The following is a 15,462-nucleotide window of genomic DNA, read 5'->3' as shown; positions in this document are numbered from 1 at the left end:
AATAAATAAATATTTGACAAGGGATGCATAATGTATAAAGATAACCTGCTGGTAGCACAACGCACTGGCCAGTAAAACCGATAGCTCAACACTAAGAGTTTGAAAATACACCCACACAATACTCAAAGCAAAGTACACAGATTGAGTTACAGATTAAATTTAATAAGTGTGTCTCAAGATACACAAGAAGAAACAGAGAGTTAGTGACCGGCAGATTGAAGGCCAATGTAGCAGGAGCAGCATTTCAAGTACAAAGAGGGGCTGAGAGCATTATTGCCAGATACTCCACTCTAGAGGAGAGCAGCATCGTGCTTAGCTTTTGCTGGCTTTCCAATTGTAAGAAACCAAGGCAGAGGAGAGGAATGGCATAAGAGTATGTGGAAAGGCAGGCTCGAGACTGGAGAGAAAAGCTGTAGGAGAGTCAGAGACTCTAAAGGTTAACACATCAGTTGTTTCTTACTAATCTGATATTCCCACACACACACTTTATTTTAGTAAGTGGTCTTTGACTTAGAAACGATCTAGTGAAAAAAAAAAAAAAAAGAAAAAAAAAGAAACGATCTAGTGGCTATAAAATAAGACCCAGGGAAGAAAAAGCATTGTCCTACATTTTAACTTTTGAGAAACTTGCTGGTCTTCTGAATGAAGACACAACACTGGCTGGGGGATGAGGGCTTCTCCTCTAGAGTGGAGTATCTGGCAAGCACAGGAGGATCAGTCGGTATGAGTGACATGAAGCGGCCTCAAGGCCATCATTTGTTCTGGCCTCCCAGAAGCTAGCCCCTTGAGCACAGGGAAAATGTGTGAGACATCACCAAACACAGTATAGGGCACAGGTCACAGATCCACTGCTTGAAATCAGTGCAACAACAAGTGAGTTAAACTAGAGAGAAGAGCAAGGAGAGGTCTGGAGCCATTTGGTTTCAGCAGCAACTAAGTTATTGGCTTAAAGGGTAAGAGGATAAATCTTAAACCTGAGAGGTTAAGTCTATGATGACTGGTGCCCATAATGACAGGGAAATTCCAAATTGCCCCTCTGCTTCTTTACCCCACTATCTCCAACAGAGAATTAGAAGACTCCGGAATAATGAAAAGATCAGCCAGGGGAAAAGGCCATGCAGCCCAGTCAGAAATAAACTTCCACGAGAAGAAAACAACTTTCCAAAATGGAAAGAGGAGAAAGAGTATCCATCTTCCTAAGAGCTGACTCTGTCTTTCCAAGGCATATGCCTAAAAGGGTGGAGCCAAGTCTCAAATTTTGATCAGGAGGCCAGAGCATCTGAAAATAGTGGTGTTCTTAACAGAATATCATGAAATATTGAGATAGAGTATAAAAAATGTTTAATACATAGTAGCAGGAGCCTAGAACTTAGAACAAACAATGCACAACACATGATATAGCTTTTTAAACAAGCCAGAGTCAAACAGCTTTAAAGTTAACACAAAGATTAAAAACAAAGTGCACATCTCTCGCAAGGACAGAGTACAAAAGATAAAAGAGATAAGTAAATATTGTAGTCACTGTTTAAAAGAATCAATGTGAAAAGCACATTTAGACACTAAAGGAGACAAGCCAGGAAGGGTCAGAAGATTAACTGACTTCTTAATTCAAATGGTGCCCGAAAGCAGTTGCACTTCCAATTTCTAACTGGTTAGAGGCCTTACAAAACAATTTATAAAATCAGTTTACCAACTTAAGTGTTGGTTTGAGGATGTCATCCAGTAAGATACTGAAGGTAAACAGAAACTTTTACTACACACTCTAGCAAAATCAGAAATAGAATTTTAAGTGATTAAAGACTCAGTTCAGGATGTTTGCTGGATGAAGTCAGAACAGGGTATCAGTAGAAAGACATGACCACTTCAAAATTTCTATGCTTGAAAATCATGTTTTTAAGGCTCAGCGTATGACGTAGTGCAGAATACAAATTGTACCCAGAATTTCAAAGTCTATAGCAGTTTTAAAAAGGAGAAGGAGGGGGCTGAAATCCAACCAAGCCAAAGAGATCTGGAGCATTAGGCAATTTTTCTAGAAGATGACACTCTGCCATGATGCAACTGCCTGCAATTATGAATGTCTTTGTACAGCTAAGTTTGAGTGAAGATTTCATGTTCCTGCTACTTGGATAAACAGAAAATAAGCAGCCTCTCAAAGTTCATCCATCTGCAAAAGAATTTTTAAAAAAGGGAACATGGAAAGCTGAGTAATTTGAGCTATTTTGCTCATTTACACAAATATCTACAAAATTCTTGTGACTCTGTAACTCTAATACCACCAGCTGAGAGACAGATCTTAAAAGAGACAGAAATTAGTAGGCCTGGTTTGTGTCTCCCAGAAGAACTTACTTAATAGGTCGACAGCAGTCAATTATACTAATGTGTCAAAAAGAACTAATGTGCTTAATATAGCATCATAAAATTTTAGAATCAGAAGAGACCTTAGCAATCTAGTTCAACTTCCTCATTTTACCACTGAGGAAATGGACTCTAAAAAGTGAAATCACTTGTTAAGGTCCCAGTTACTTAACAGTCTAAGACATAAAACCTCAATCTCCAGATTAAAGACTCCTGACCCTAAAAGTGTGCTGATGAATAAAAGTTTCTGAGCTGTTATATACAGCAGTGAGAGGAGTCAATCCCCAGGCAAGTTAAAATTGGTGTCCCTTTCTAATCTTCACAAAGGAATAAAAGTAAGTATACTGTCTCTTCCCCTTAAACAGTCAGACACTGCCGGTACTTAAAGCAAATACATACCAGATGTTTGTTCTGAACAAGAAAAGAGTACAAAGATAATTCACAAAACAGCTACTTACTTGGTTTTCTTTTCCTCTTTATAAAATCTCTCGTTTTTACTCAGCAAATAAGCAAATTTAATATTTGCTATATAGGTCTTCAGATCCAATGGGAAAGAGAAAAATCACTTTTCTATTTTTCACAGTACTAAAGGATACCTGGCTATTTCAAGAGAAAATACCACTCTACTCATTTCCTCACAAGTCTCTAAGATGCTTTTCTGTACAATCACCCTGGATACTATAAACAGAGACTAGGAAATGGTTTCATTTGGATCTTAATACCCAGCTTCATTGTTGGTTATTTTTTTCCTGCTTAGGTAATCTTCCACACAGACACAGAGCAGGTCCTATCAGACCTTAGAAAGAAAAACTCCAACTTGGGGCGCCAGGCTGGCTCAGTCTGTAGGGCATGCAACTCTTGATCTCCAGGTTGTGGGTTCAAGTCCCATGTTGGGTATAGACATTACTTAAAAATAAAATCTTAAAAAAAAAAAAAAAAAAGGGGGGGATCCCTGGGTGGCGCAGCGGTTTAGCGCCTGCCTTTGGCCCAGGGCGCGATCCTGGAGACCCGGGATCGAATCCCACGTCGGGCTCCCGGTGCATGGAGCCTGCTTCTCCCTCTGCCTATGTCTCTGCCTCTCCCTCTCTCTCTCTCTCTGTGACTATCATAAATAAATAAAAATTTAAAAAAATTAAAAAAAAAAAAGCCAACCTTACCTTTAGTTAAACCCTGGGAAATAAAACTCACAAACATACAAAAGAGCCTGAAATTTGGCAAGGCACAAGTTCTGACATGAGGAACAGAAGATGCTTTTCCATGCTGAATTTAACTCCTCATAAATTACAAGTTCTTCAGTGACAACTGTTCATTAAAAGTGTGCCCTTTAATAATGGCAAGGCACTCCTACTCAAACTAACATTCGAAAACATGGCCAGGAAGAAAGATTTTAATTTCCCGTACTGGTAGAAGTGGGTTTTTCCCTATTCTGACTTAAATGAAAAGAAAACTAAGCGGAACCTAACTTTCTAAGCAACGGGCAGCCAGGAAGACCCCAGGGACTAAATGGAAGGTGAGGAAGAATTCTAATGTTTACTGAGTTTTATGCACATTGCCTCATTTAATCAACATGGCAACTACGCAAAGTAGCTATTATCCCCAATTTACAGAAGAGAACACTGAGCTCCAAAAGGTGAAGCAGTCTATAGGAGGTCTTCCATTAATTAACAGAGCCAGGATCTGCTGCCAGGCAAAGGACTGACTTCCATTACTAGCCCTGCATCCCCCTCCCAAGAGCAGAAGGTATGTCTGTTTTACTCAACTTTGTATCTCCAACATCCGCACAGGTGCCTCCCTAAGGTAGGTACGCAATAAATGCCTGATAGATGTATAAATTAAAAGGTAATTGGTAAACTCAACAACAACAAAAAACAGCTTAACAGTGGGCAAAGGATGGGCAGCCTGGGTGGCTGAGCGGTTCGGCGTTTGCCTTCAGCCCAGGGCACAATCCTGGAGTCCCGGGATCCAGTCCCACGTCGGGCTCCCTGCATGGAGCCTGCTTCTCCCTCTGCCTGTGTCTCTGCGCCTCCCCCCCTCTATCATAAATAAATAAATCAATCAAATAAGACAGAGACAGGCAGAGAACACAATGTGTTCTGCACATTGCTTTTACACTTAATATTCTTAAGGTCAAAATAAAAGATGATTGGTATATTCTCCAAAGAAGCTATACAAATGCCCAATAAGCACGTGAAAAGATCTTTAACATCACTAGCCATGAGGCAGATGCAAATCAAAATTACCATGAGAGGGACACCTGGGTGGCTCAACAGTTGAGCATCTGCCTCTGGCTCAGGGCATGATCCCAGGCAGGGGATCGATTCCCACATCTAGCTCCCTGCAAGGAGCCTGCTTCTCCCTCTGCCTAGGTCTCTGCCTCTCTCTGTGTGTCTCTTGTGAATAAATAAATAAAACCTTAAAAAAAATTACAATAAGATACCACATTTGATCCTTGCTTGGATGAATGTAATTTAAAAACATAATAAATTGGCAAGGATGTGGAAAAAATGGAACCTCATTCATTGATGATAGTACGACCACTTTAGGAAACAGTTGTGTGGTTCCTTACAAGGCAGAGCTCCCATATAAACCAGCAATTCCACTTCTAGGTATATACCCAAGATAAATGAAAACTTAAGTCCACTCATAAACACAAATGTTCATAATAGCGTTACTTGCAATAGGCAAAAAGTGCAGCAACCCAAATGTCCATCAGCTGATGAACAAAAAGTGGTATACCAATGCAATGGAATATGATTTAACCCTAAAAAAGATAAAGTATTGATACATGATGCTACAACACAGATGAACTCTGAAAACATTTTGCAGGTGAAGTCATCCATACTGCATGATTCCATTTATGTGAAATGCCTAGAATAGGCAAGTCTAGAGAAACACAGAGTAGGGCTGGGAATATAGGGTTTCCTCTTGGTGTGAAAAAAATATACTAAAATCGCTGGTGGTGGTGGTTGCACAACTCTGCATGAAAAAGATAGTTTACCCAGCAGTTTTTCCTGTTTACCACCTACAAGTATTGGTATATGGTATTTTTGGTCAAATAACAGAAAAAAAAGACTTGCAGAAAACTCAGTGATTAAAATGCTAGATGGGATACCTGGGTGGCTCAGCGGTTGAGTGTTAAGTCTTCGGCTCAGGGCATGATCCTGGGATCCGGGACTGAGTCCTACATCGGGCTCCCTGCAGGGAACCTGCTTCTCCCTCTGCCTGTGTCCCTGTGTCTCTCCCTCTCTCTCTCTCTTTTTCTCTCTCATGAATAAATAAATAAATCTTTAAAAAAAATAAAATGCTAGAGACCAGTGGGATGAACTCATCAGGGCAGGGAAGCCTCTCCTTGATGTAAACCCAAACTTCTTAATTTCCTGTGACTTGCCCTCAAAATACAGAGCAGTAGACTATCCACTATTATCTCAACATGCTACTTTTATGCCTCATTATCTTTGCTCAATCTGGCCTAGAATGTTTTACCTAAACTATCCCTGCCTCGGGGCACCTGGGTGGCTCAGCTGGCTAAACATCTGCCTTCCGCCCAGGTCATGATCCTGAGGTCATGGGATGGAGCCCCACGATGGGCTCCCTACTCAGTGGGGAGCCTGCTTCTCCCTTTCCTGTTCCTCCTGCTTGTGCTCTCTCTCACTCACTCTCTCTGTCAAATAAATAAATAAAATCTTTTAAAAATTAAAATATAAACTATCCCTGCCTCAACACCCTAGATTTCCATCAATACCAAACACAAGAAAAGAAAAAAGAAAAACAAAACAAAACAAAACAAAACAAAAACAAGTGCTAATTCCTACTTGGGAAGCATTCCTGAATCCCCTCCCATATTCACACTCCCAACACTAATGAAGTGATCACCTTCCAGGGTCTCATCCCACTTACTCACTGTAGCTGTCTTACCTTGTGAGAGACAGAGCTCCTTATACCTAGAAGAGTCTTCAGAACACAAGAGATATTTGATAAACTGGCATTTCTGGGGCTTTCTCCCACCCCACCTTTCTATTGGTTACATTCACCTGAAAAGCTTTTCTATAAACTTAACTATGTACAAAACAGGCAACCACTGTATGATACAGGACTGGCCCTTCCTTTGTCTTCATGTTCCTAGGCCAATTTGGCATTTGAAAGCACTGATTTCCTCTGCACTATGGTTACCACCTGACAAGGTTACCTAGAGCTCTCCAGTTCAACAAACCTGAATCCCTTCCATTAATACAGCAACCTCACAGGATGGACCGGGCAAGTGTCACCCCCACTTCACAGAACAACAAGCAGAGAGAGTTTAAACAACTTGCCCAGTCGAGGCTAAAGCAAATCCAGAATTCAAACTTCTGATAGTTCTTATATAATTCTGACTCCTCATGCTGATTTATTGAGAGTCCAGTGAAAATATTACACTTTTAATTACTTAAAAATATTAATATAAATTCAGACTTTTAAAAAAGTATTTAAAACACTGAAATGCTTTTCCCTGGGCAGTAAGATTATGGCTAACTTGCCTTTTTCTGTGTTTTTGTATATGTTTGTTTTACACGTTATGCCTTGAACCTACATAAGACAACTGATATATATTTAATGAAACATAAGGGTCACTGTCAAACCAGTATATAAGGAAAAAAACACCTGTGAACCCCCAAAAATGATCACTTCACTGGAAACATTTTCTAAAATCTAAATTTGAAACTAGATTCTCCATGTAACAACCTAAGTAAGCCATATATATATGCCTTAAAACAGAAATCAGTAATATGGCTTCAAGATAACAGTTTTTTCTAGTCACCCATGTGTGAAGGAAACTTAGTGATAATAGTTTTCTTTCACTTAGGCCATAAAAAAACATTACCATGCCTACAAAACTCATTTATTCTACAGTCTGGAAAAGAACAGTCTAATAGAATCCCTCCTGCCTTAAGGTATTAGAACATAACATCTCCAATACGAAATTACTCTTAGGAGTAAATCAGTTAAAGAGAGAAGGCAGGAGGTCAAATGATTTGATTACAAGATTTTTAGAAAAATATCCCTAATATCTCTTACCTTTCCTGAGAAGAGAGGGGAAAACAAATGCCAAGTATTTCAGTGCACTACACGACTAGGATCTGTAGAATCTGTGGGGGGGGGGGGGGGGGGAATCTCATTATAGTTGCCATTCCTTTATATACCAAACCCAAATTTCGGATGATTTGTACGCCCTGATCATCTGGATCTTCAGGCCTTTAACTCCAGAGAAGATACAATAAATCAAGGACTCAGCAATTTTAAGTGTGAAAAATGGGCAGAGTTCATATGGTGACCTGATCCAAGCTATATTTAGACGTAAGTAAAGGAGAATACAAATATCAAACTACTTAATTCAAGTCTCAACTGTATTAGACCTTATGGTCATGTAAAAATATTAGGGCAGGATAATGTACTCTCATTAGGATCCCTGAGAAGAGGTAGAGGAGAATACGTTTCTCCAGAGAAAGATACCAAGGAGAGTTCCTAACAGGGATTCTGTAATAGGACTACTTCCTCTTTCCAAAGATTTTACAAAGCATACTTCTAAGATTTTGTTGCTGAACAAAAGACAAACAATTAGAAAACAGACCCACCCATTGAGTTAGTGCTAGTGGAATCTGTCCTGGAAGTGCCAGATGGAGGTTGAGGGGAAAAAAGGGCTCTTTACTACTTGTGGCCAAGATTCCTTGCTACTTGGTGCCAGGACCAGGATATTAACCCAGACGTCCTAGCCAAATCCAAGTTTGGTTAATTATTATCTGCCAACTTAAAAAAAAAAAAAAAAGCCTCTGTTCTGATTGAAACCTGAAGAGGTCGCTCTTACTTGGAATTCTTGTATAGTACCATCAGTCAGTACGTTTTCCCTTAAAAGAGCATTGTAACTGAAATGCCGATTTAAAGCATATGGATTCTCTGAGTTCCATCTACATGGGAAGCATACACTACATATATTAAAAATATGTAAGATGCTGTAATAAGTCTAAAGCCTCCCTAAACAGTTATCTAAAAAATTCATATCCTGGGCAATACTGACAATGCTTTCCAATTAAAATTGAACAGACTTAAATGAAGGTTTATATTAAACAGAGATTTTGAACCCTGAAACTATTAAGACTAAAAAGGAAGGCTTTGCTGCCAGGAGCACAATTCCAGAAAAAACCTATATATGCAAATGTCAGTTACAAGGCCTCCCAGGGTTGAGCAAAGATCCTGCATACAAATAGAGTATACACTCAAGTCTGAGCATCAAGTACTGGTCTGGCTTTTCTGCCAGCCACTTAAGGCACCATTGCCAACATACTCTGCACATTGCTGAAGGTACCATAAAGTAGGGTTCAATTTCCAGCTCTGTATTCACTAGCTATGTGGCCTTCTGGGCAAGTTAGTAAAATTCTTTGAGCCTCCGGTCCCTCAATATTTAACTTTTTCTTCAACAAAGTCAATAATGTTACTATTCTATATCTTTCACTATTTTAAAAATATTTTAAGACATATTTTAAGGACTACAATCTATATAGCCTTAAACTATCTGCGCCCTCCCAGACTCCCACCTCAGGATCTTTGTACTTGCTGTTTCCTCTTCTACTATGCCCTTCCCCAGGGATCTACATTCCCTCACTTTCTCTAGATCTTTACTCAGGTCACATTCTCAGCAACCCTATCTAAAATATCTTGCCACCCTATCTAAAATATCTATTACCCTAACTCTTGCCCCCAAAAGGGCATATTCCCCTTTCTGTGACTTATTATTTTTTTCATACCATGTATATATCATGTCCAATATACAATAAATGTTATCAATATGGTTATTGTAGGGATGCCTGGTTGGCTCAGCAGTTGAGTGTCTGCCTTCAGCCCAGGGTGTGATCCTGGAGTCCCACATCGGGCTCCCTGCATTGAGCCTGCTTCTCTCTTTGCCTATGTCTCTGCCTCTCATGAATTAGAAAAGAAGAAAAAAAAGAAAAAAGAAAAGAAAAGAAAAAAAGAAAGAAAGAAAAGAAAAGAAAAGAAAAGAAAAGAAAAGAAAAGAAAAGAAAAGAAAAGAAAAGAAAAGAAAAGAAAAAAGCCAGAGGTTATTGTATTCCTCCCCTACTTGAAGGGGGGGGGGGGGGAGTCTAAAAGAACAAAGATTTCAGTTTTATTCATTGCTATACCATCAGCACCCAGAACAGCACCTGGCACACAGCCATGTTTAATAAATATTTGTTGAGTGAATACCAAAGGAAACTTAATACAGCTCACAGAGAGGTACACCATAGCCCCACCTGCTGCCTTTGGGGAGAATACCACAACACTTTGAAAATAATGTAAAGAACTATCAGCTTGTAACTAAACTACTCATCAACAACACTGTCCACTCTTCATATATGAAAAAAAACAACACTGGACCTCACACCTCATCTGTACAATAAAGAGAATTAAAAAGCTGATAATTGGGATAAAGTGGAAAATTACAGAGGGTAAAAGTCTCACTTTAAACACTGAACAAAACTTCCTTTTAATGTTAAGAAATATTAAGCCATCTCCATGTAACTTTACTACCCAACTCTGTTTTCTTTAGCTTCGACCTCTATAAAACCAATCTTAAGACTTACAGACCTCATATTTGCAATCAACTAAATAACATTTACCAAATTAAGTGACATACAAGAGGTGCCTAGCTGGCTCAGTCAGTGAAGCATGCAACTCTCGATCTCACAGTTATGAGTTCGAGCTCCACACTTGATGTAGATTGCTTTTTAAAAAATTTTTTAAAAATGAAAAAGTGAAAAAGTGAAAGGTCCTTACTATATACATTCCCAGAATGAAAAAAATGTGTGTGTATAGCCAGAAATATATGAAATATATCTGCAAATAAGAACACTAGGTGACCAGTAAGTGAAAAATTCAAAGATGCCTACCTTTGTAGGGAATACAAGAGGACCAGTTCATCTCTTATTAACCATCCATTGGGTTTAGAATCTCAACAGAGACTACTTAAAAGCAAGGGCCAAACATTACTGAGGTAAGTTCACATGTATTCATGTATGAGTCACATGGGCTGCAGCAGATACAATGTAAGACACTGGGTACAAAAAATTTTTAAGTAAAAAGGGCAATTTTTTTAGTAGGTAAGAATTCTAAACTCCTAGAGAGTAGAAACCAGATCAGCTTATGTTGTGCTCAAGCGCAACAGGAGCTTAAGCAATTCTTGAAAAGATAGGGAAGGGCATGATCTTTATCTTCAGACAAAACCTACAAGGGATCCCACCCAATTTCAGCTTTTTTACTCCTTTGAATGAGGGGGCCTAAGATGTACTTAACCACTTTCTCTGGACCTCAAAAACCCAGCACCAGCTGTTTGTAGCGATCACCTACTTCCTTTGGCTTAATAAAAGCCAGCCTTGCTCCTTGCCAGGGATTCGCTACACTAATCTAATAACTAAACACCTGGAGTCAATGCCTGAGCTCAAATCCTGACACCACCACTTAAGTTGTATGACCCTGGGCAAGGTACTTGACCTTTCTTTTTTTTTTTTTTAATTTTTATTTATTTATGATAGAGAGAGAGAGAGAGAGAGGCAGAGACACAGGCAGAGGGAGAAGCAGGCTCCATGCACCAGGAGCCCGACATGGGATTCGATCCCGGGTCTCCAGGATCGCGCCCTGGGCCAAAGGCAGGCGCCAAACTGCTGCGCCACCCAGGGATCCCGGTACTTGACCTTTCAATGCCTCCTCTGTAAAATGGGGATAATGATAGCACCTTCATTGGGTGAGATGATTAATGAGATAAAACATAAAAAATTTGCCCAAAGCCTGACCAAAGGAAGCCCTCAATAAAGGTTGTTATTATTTCCAGAGAAAAAAATGCCCCAAGGCTGAGGAGCAACATAACTGAGGATTTTTGCAAAAGGTTATCATTAAACTCAAAAGTTAAACACATTTGTTCTCCTGACTTGAGGATACCACAGGTTATAAATAGTAATGATAATAAAATTGTAACACCAACCAGAATCATAACCACAACAGCAGCCACGCTAATACTGAGCTCTTACTGGCTAGGTTAGCACTGTCCTAACCTAAAACAGGAAGAAGGCAAGGTTGCTTTAAAAAAAAAAAAAAATCCAATGTCCTCTACCCTCCCTTTTTTTTTTTTTTTTTTTAAGATTGATTTTATTTATTCATGAGAGACCCAGAAAGAGAGAGGCAGAGACACAGGCAGAGGGAGAAGCAGGCCCCATGCAGGGAGCCCCACGCAGGACTCAATTCCGGGACCCCAGGATCACGCCCTGGGCTGAAGGCAGATGCTCAACCGCTGAGCCACCCGGGCGTCCCTACCATCCCTTTTAAATATGGTAACTGGTGGCCAAGTTTTGCTAAAAACAGGTATGTAGAAGATTACAGACTCGACGTGTAATTTCTTCATACCAAAGAGGTGGGGCTGTGAAGGGAGGAGGGGGTGGTGCTCGGTTCCTGCCAGATGGAAAAGCCACACGAAGTGGAGAAACAGCCCAGTTCAGGGTTTATCCCCAAATCAAAATCAGATTTCTGAGGCACAGGATCTCCACATTAACGGAATCAGAAGCCTCTGCTTTTAAAATAACCTCTAAACAAGTGTCATCTGTCTTCCGAGCCAATCCGCTGCCAAGGGAGAAGGCTCGGGTTACGGGCAGCGAGCGGTGGTATTTCAGAAATCCTGCCGAGCTCTTGTCATCCACCTCCTCCGAGACCCAGAGAGCCCTGGAGGAGGGGGACAAAGCCGCGGCCAGGCCAGGCAGGAGGCCACGGGGCCAGCCCGCCGAGCGGCGCACACGCCGAGGCCACGGCCGGGCGCCCTCCATTCCGGCTCGCGGGCACCGGGTGGCAGGGCCCAAGGGACGCTCGGGACACCGGGCGGCCGCGCCGGGGGGCAACAGGTCCCGCCGGGGCTCGGGCCGCTCGGGCTCCGCGGGCTCCGCCGCTCCGGCCCCGGCCCCGGCGCTGCGCCCCGGCCGAGGGGAGCCGAGCCGGAGCCCGCGAGGGAGCGACGCCTGGGGCGGCGCAGGGGCAAGGAGTCCAAGCTCCATCTTGAGGCGGACGGAGGAAGGGAAGGCCGGGCTCGGCGCTGCCAGGGCCAGCCACTGTCCCGGCCCCGGGGGCGCCACCCCGGGGACCCCTGGCCTCCGGGGCCACCCGCTCGGGCTGCTCGGGCCCCCTCGGGAGCGGCACCGCGCGCGGCCCCCGCGGCCCTCCGCCCGCCGGCCCGGCCCCCACCCCGCCCGAGCCCGGCCCGGCCCGGCGCAAGGGAAGGGGAGGAGGGCACCGGGAAGGGGACAGGGCCCGCGCCGCGCCCCGCTCACCTTCGCCTCGGCCGCCGCCGGTCGCCGCCACCTGCCCCACTGCAGCAGCAGCAGCAGCAGCAGCCGCGCGGCCGCCGCCCGCCGCCTCCCGCCTCCCGGCTCGTCGGCTCGGGGCGGGGGAGAGCGTGACGCGCCGCCGCCGCGGGGCCGGGCGGGTGCGCGCCGCCAGGAGAAGACGCCGTGGCGGCTCCTCCCCGCGCGCTCGGCCGCCCTGCGCCGGAGGCCGGCGCCCGGAGCCCCGCGCCCGCGCCCGCGCCCCGCGCCCCGCGCCGCCCCGGCCCCCGCCCCCGCCCCCGCCCCAGCCCCCGGCCAGGCCCGGCCCGGCCCGACTCCGGCCGGAACCCGGCCCCGCCGCGTCTTTGTCTGCGCCCGCCGAGCAGCCCTCGGAGCCCCGCGAGCACCGGGTGGGAGGGCGCCGCGAGGGGAGCCCCGGGGGCCTGGCTGTGCGGCTTCTCTTCGTTTCGGTTAGTTGCGCATTTTCTGCAAGTGTTCCCGGAATGGGCAGGTCACACCCCAGAGCTGCATTCAGTCCTGACCACAGCCCACCAGCCTGATTTTTTTTTTTTTCTTTTTTCTTTTTCCCCAGACCCAGGGTGAGAAATCCTTGGACGCAGACGAGGAGGAGCTGCCTACAGCAGGTTAAGTTTGGGGAACGTTGTCTCTGCTTTCCTCCCCCTCCGGGGAAAGACTCGGAGCGCACAACCCCTGGGAAAACCTGAAAGCAAGTGCAGCTTGAGAAGGACCATCTCTGCAGCCGCCTTTCCTCCAGGGAAAGACCGGGGGTTTAAAATCCCCTGAAACGAGCCCAGCCCTTGCTCCATTGGCTTGAGAAAAGCCTCTTTTATTCTCCCCAGCCGCTTGGACGAAAGCCCTGGTTGGTGTCCCTTCCTCCCTCCTCCCCGCGGGCATCTCCTTTAAAAGCTTTTGAAAGGGCCCGGAGAGGAGGCAGCCACAGCCGGCCCGGGCCGCCGCCGCCACCGCCGCCACCGCCGCCGCGGGCGACCCGCATTGCACTCTCACGGCCCATGGCAACCCCAGAAGCTTTGCAGCTCCTGGGAGGAATTTGCAGCTGTCAGGGAAGCCCAGGGTTTTGCTGCGACTCCGAGGTAGATAAGGGGCCCCCTGGGCTTCCTCCTCCTGCGGGGTAGAAGAGAATAATCAGGAAGGCGACCCCTTTGCTGACCTTTATTCAAAGCCCTGTGCTGCTGGACCAACAAGCTCGCACAGAGCAAAAGGAGGGAACTGTGTTGGAAATGGCCGAAGTTCTGAATAAAGTGAATTTACCTGCTGGCCCCTCCCCTTGATTCACGTTTTAAATCACGAAAATTATATTTCTGAATTCAACACTTCCCTAATTTGCAAGCCGCGAGGTCACAGTGGTGGGGGGCACCCCTGAAATCCAGTATCCATATTCCTAATCAGAAAGACTCACTTCCCTCATCCAAACACTTCAGCTCTAATAAGCAACCTATATAATCATAGATGTCCTAAAATGAGGTCACCGCTAATGGTGGGGTGCAACGTTTAAATGCTTCTGTTTTTATCTTTTCTCCTCTACTCATTCTGCTGAGCCTGTCTTTATTTTTAAATGCTGATAGTTTGTTCATTATAGAGTTTTTTGCATTAATTTCTATGTTTTAATATTGCATTAAAATAATTATTTCTCTAGTGTGTTTTTAGCACCCCTTTAAATTTTGTGATGAAGGCCTGTCCGCCATCCGGCCGAACATTGACTGCTCAGTCCCACAGAGTGGCCAGTGTTAAGATTGAAAAACATGCTTAGGCCTACCTCAAAATAAGCTCTCACATCCCATTTTTAGACTTAGCCACAGAGCATTTTAAAATGTGTGTCTTCTGTAAAAAGTATTAGAACAGCTCAATTGACAAGACTTTGGAAAATGGAAAGAGGTAGCAGAAGTAGAAAGCCAGATAGATAGGGCCGGTCTCCCAGATCTTCATTTTACAAAGTGAGGATGTTGGTAAATACCTACAGGGTTTTTTGTTCATTTTCCGGAACAAAAAATAAAGGTGTAAAATATTTTTTAAGGACATAGTAGTCTCGGGGATCCCTGGGTGGCTCAGCAGTTTAGCGCCTGCCTTTGGCCCAGGGCGTGATCCTGGAGTCCCGGGATCGAGTCCCACATCGGGCTCCCTGCGTGGAGCCTGCTTCTCCCTCTGCCTGTGTCTCTCTCTGTGTGAGTCTCTCATGAATAAATAAATTTTTAAAATATTTAAAAATATATATAGTAGTCTCTGGGAAAGATGGGATGGGGAAGGTGGGCAGAACAATGTTGCTTTTCACCAAAAACCCTGATATACTTTATTTTTTAAAACTATGTGCATGCATTACTTTGATTCCTGCCACCCCCTTCTCAAAAAAGTATCAAGATCCTCAAATAAAATGAGTAAAGAATACTCTCTGCAAATAAGACAAAAATCAGAGAGGGAGACAAACCCTAAGAGACTATTAATTGTAGGAAACAAGCTCAGGGTTGCTGGAGGGGCGGTGGGTGGAGGACGGTGTAACTGGGTGATGAGCATTAAGAAGGGCAGGTGATGTAATGAGCACTGGGTGTGATATGCGACTGATGAATAACTGAATTCTACATCTGAAACTAATGATACACTATTTAAATAAAATAAAATTTTTAAAAATTCTCTGCAAGGTGATAGATGTTTGTGGCTTGTTTCTATACAGCTGTTTAGCATTCTTTTTTCTGCCAGTTTTTCACAGTACTGCAGGTTTATTATTGTATTACCTGTCTTACTCCAC

At 43.9% G+C, this 15,462-nt stretch overlaps 1 protein-coding gene and 1 long non-coding RNA gene across 18 annotated transcripts in view; one reads left to right on the top strand and one right to left on the bottom strand.

Moving 5' to 3' along the window:
• Window positions 1-12,813, bottom strand: part of CLIP1 (CAP-Gly domain containing linker protein 1) — a 124,192-nt gene extending 111,379 nt beyond the window's left edge. For 15 of the 17 annotated variants that reach the window (XR_005379127.1, XM_038574921.1, XM_038574927.1 and 12 more), the window contains exon 1: window positions 12,690-12,813. The gene's annotated coding sequence lies outside the window, so the exon portion shown is untranslated. Of the gene's footprint in view, window positions 1-7,407; window positions 7,479-12,689 lie in introns of all 17 variants that reach the window. The other 2 variants (XM_038574924.1, XM_038574923.1) reach the window with 2 other exon arrangements.
• On the top strand, window positions 11,561-15,099 carry LOC119866144. Its single transcript, XR_005379128.1, has 2 exons — window positions 11,561-11,736; window positions 13,276-15,099. It is a non-coding gene; the product is annotated as an uncharacterized LOC119866144 (long non-coding RNA).
• Window positions 15,100-15,462: the final 363 nt, after the last annotated feature.

This window comes from Canis lupus, chromosome 26 (genome assembly GCF_011100685.1).
Source record: "Canis lupus familiaris isolate Mischka breed German Shepherd chromosome 26, alternate assembly UU_Cfam_GSD_1.0, whole genome shotgun sequence".
NCBI classification, from domain to species: domain Eukaryota; kingdom Metazoa; phylum Chordata; class Mammalia; order Carnivora; family Canidae; genus Canis; species Canis lupus.
This window is presented reverse-complemented; position numbering and strand designations above follow the sequence as displayed.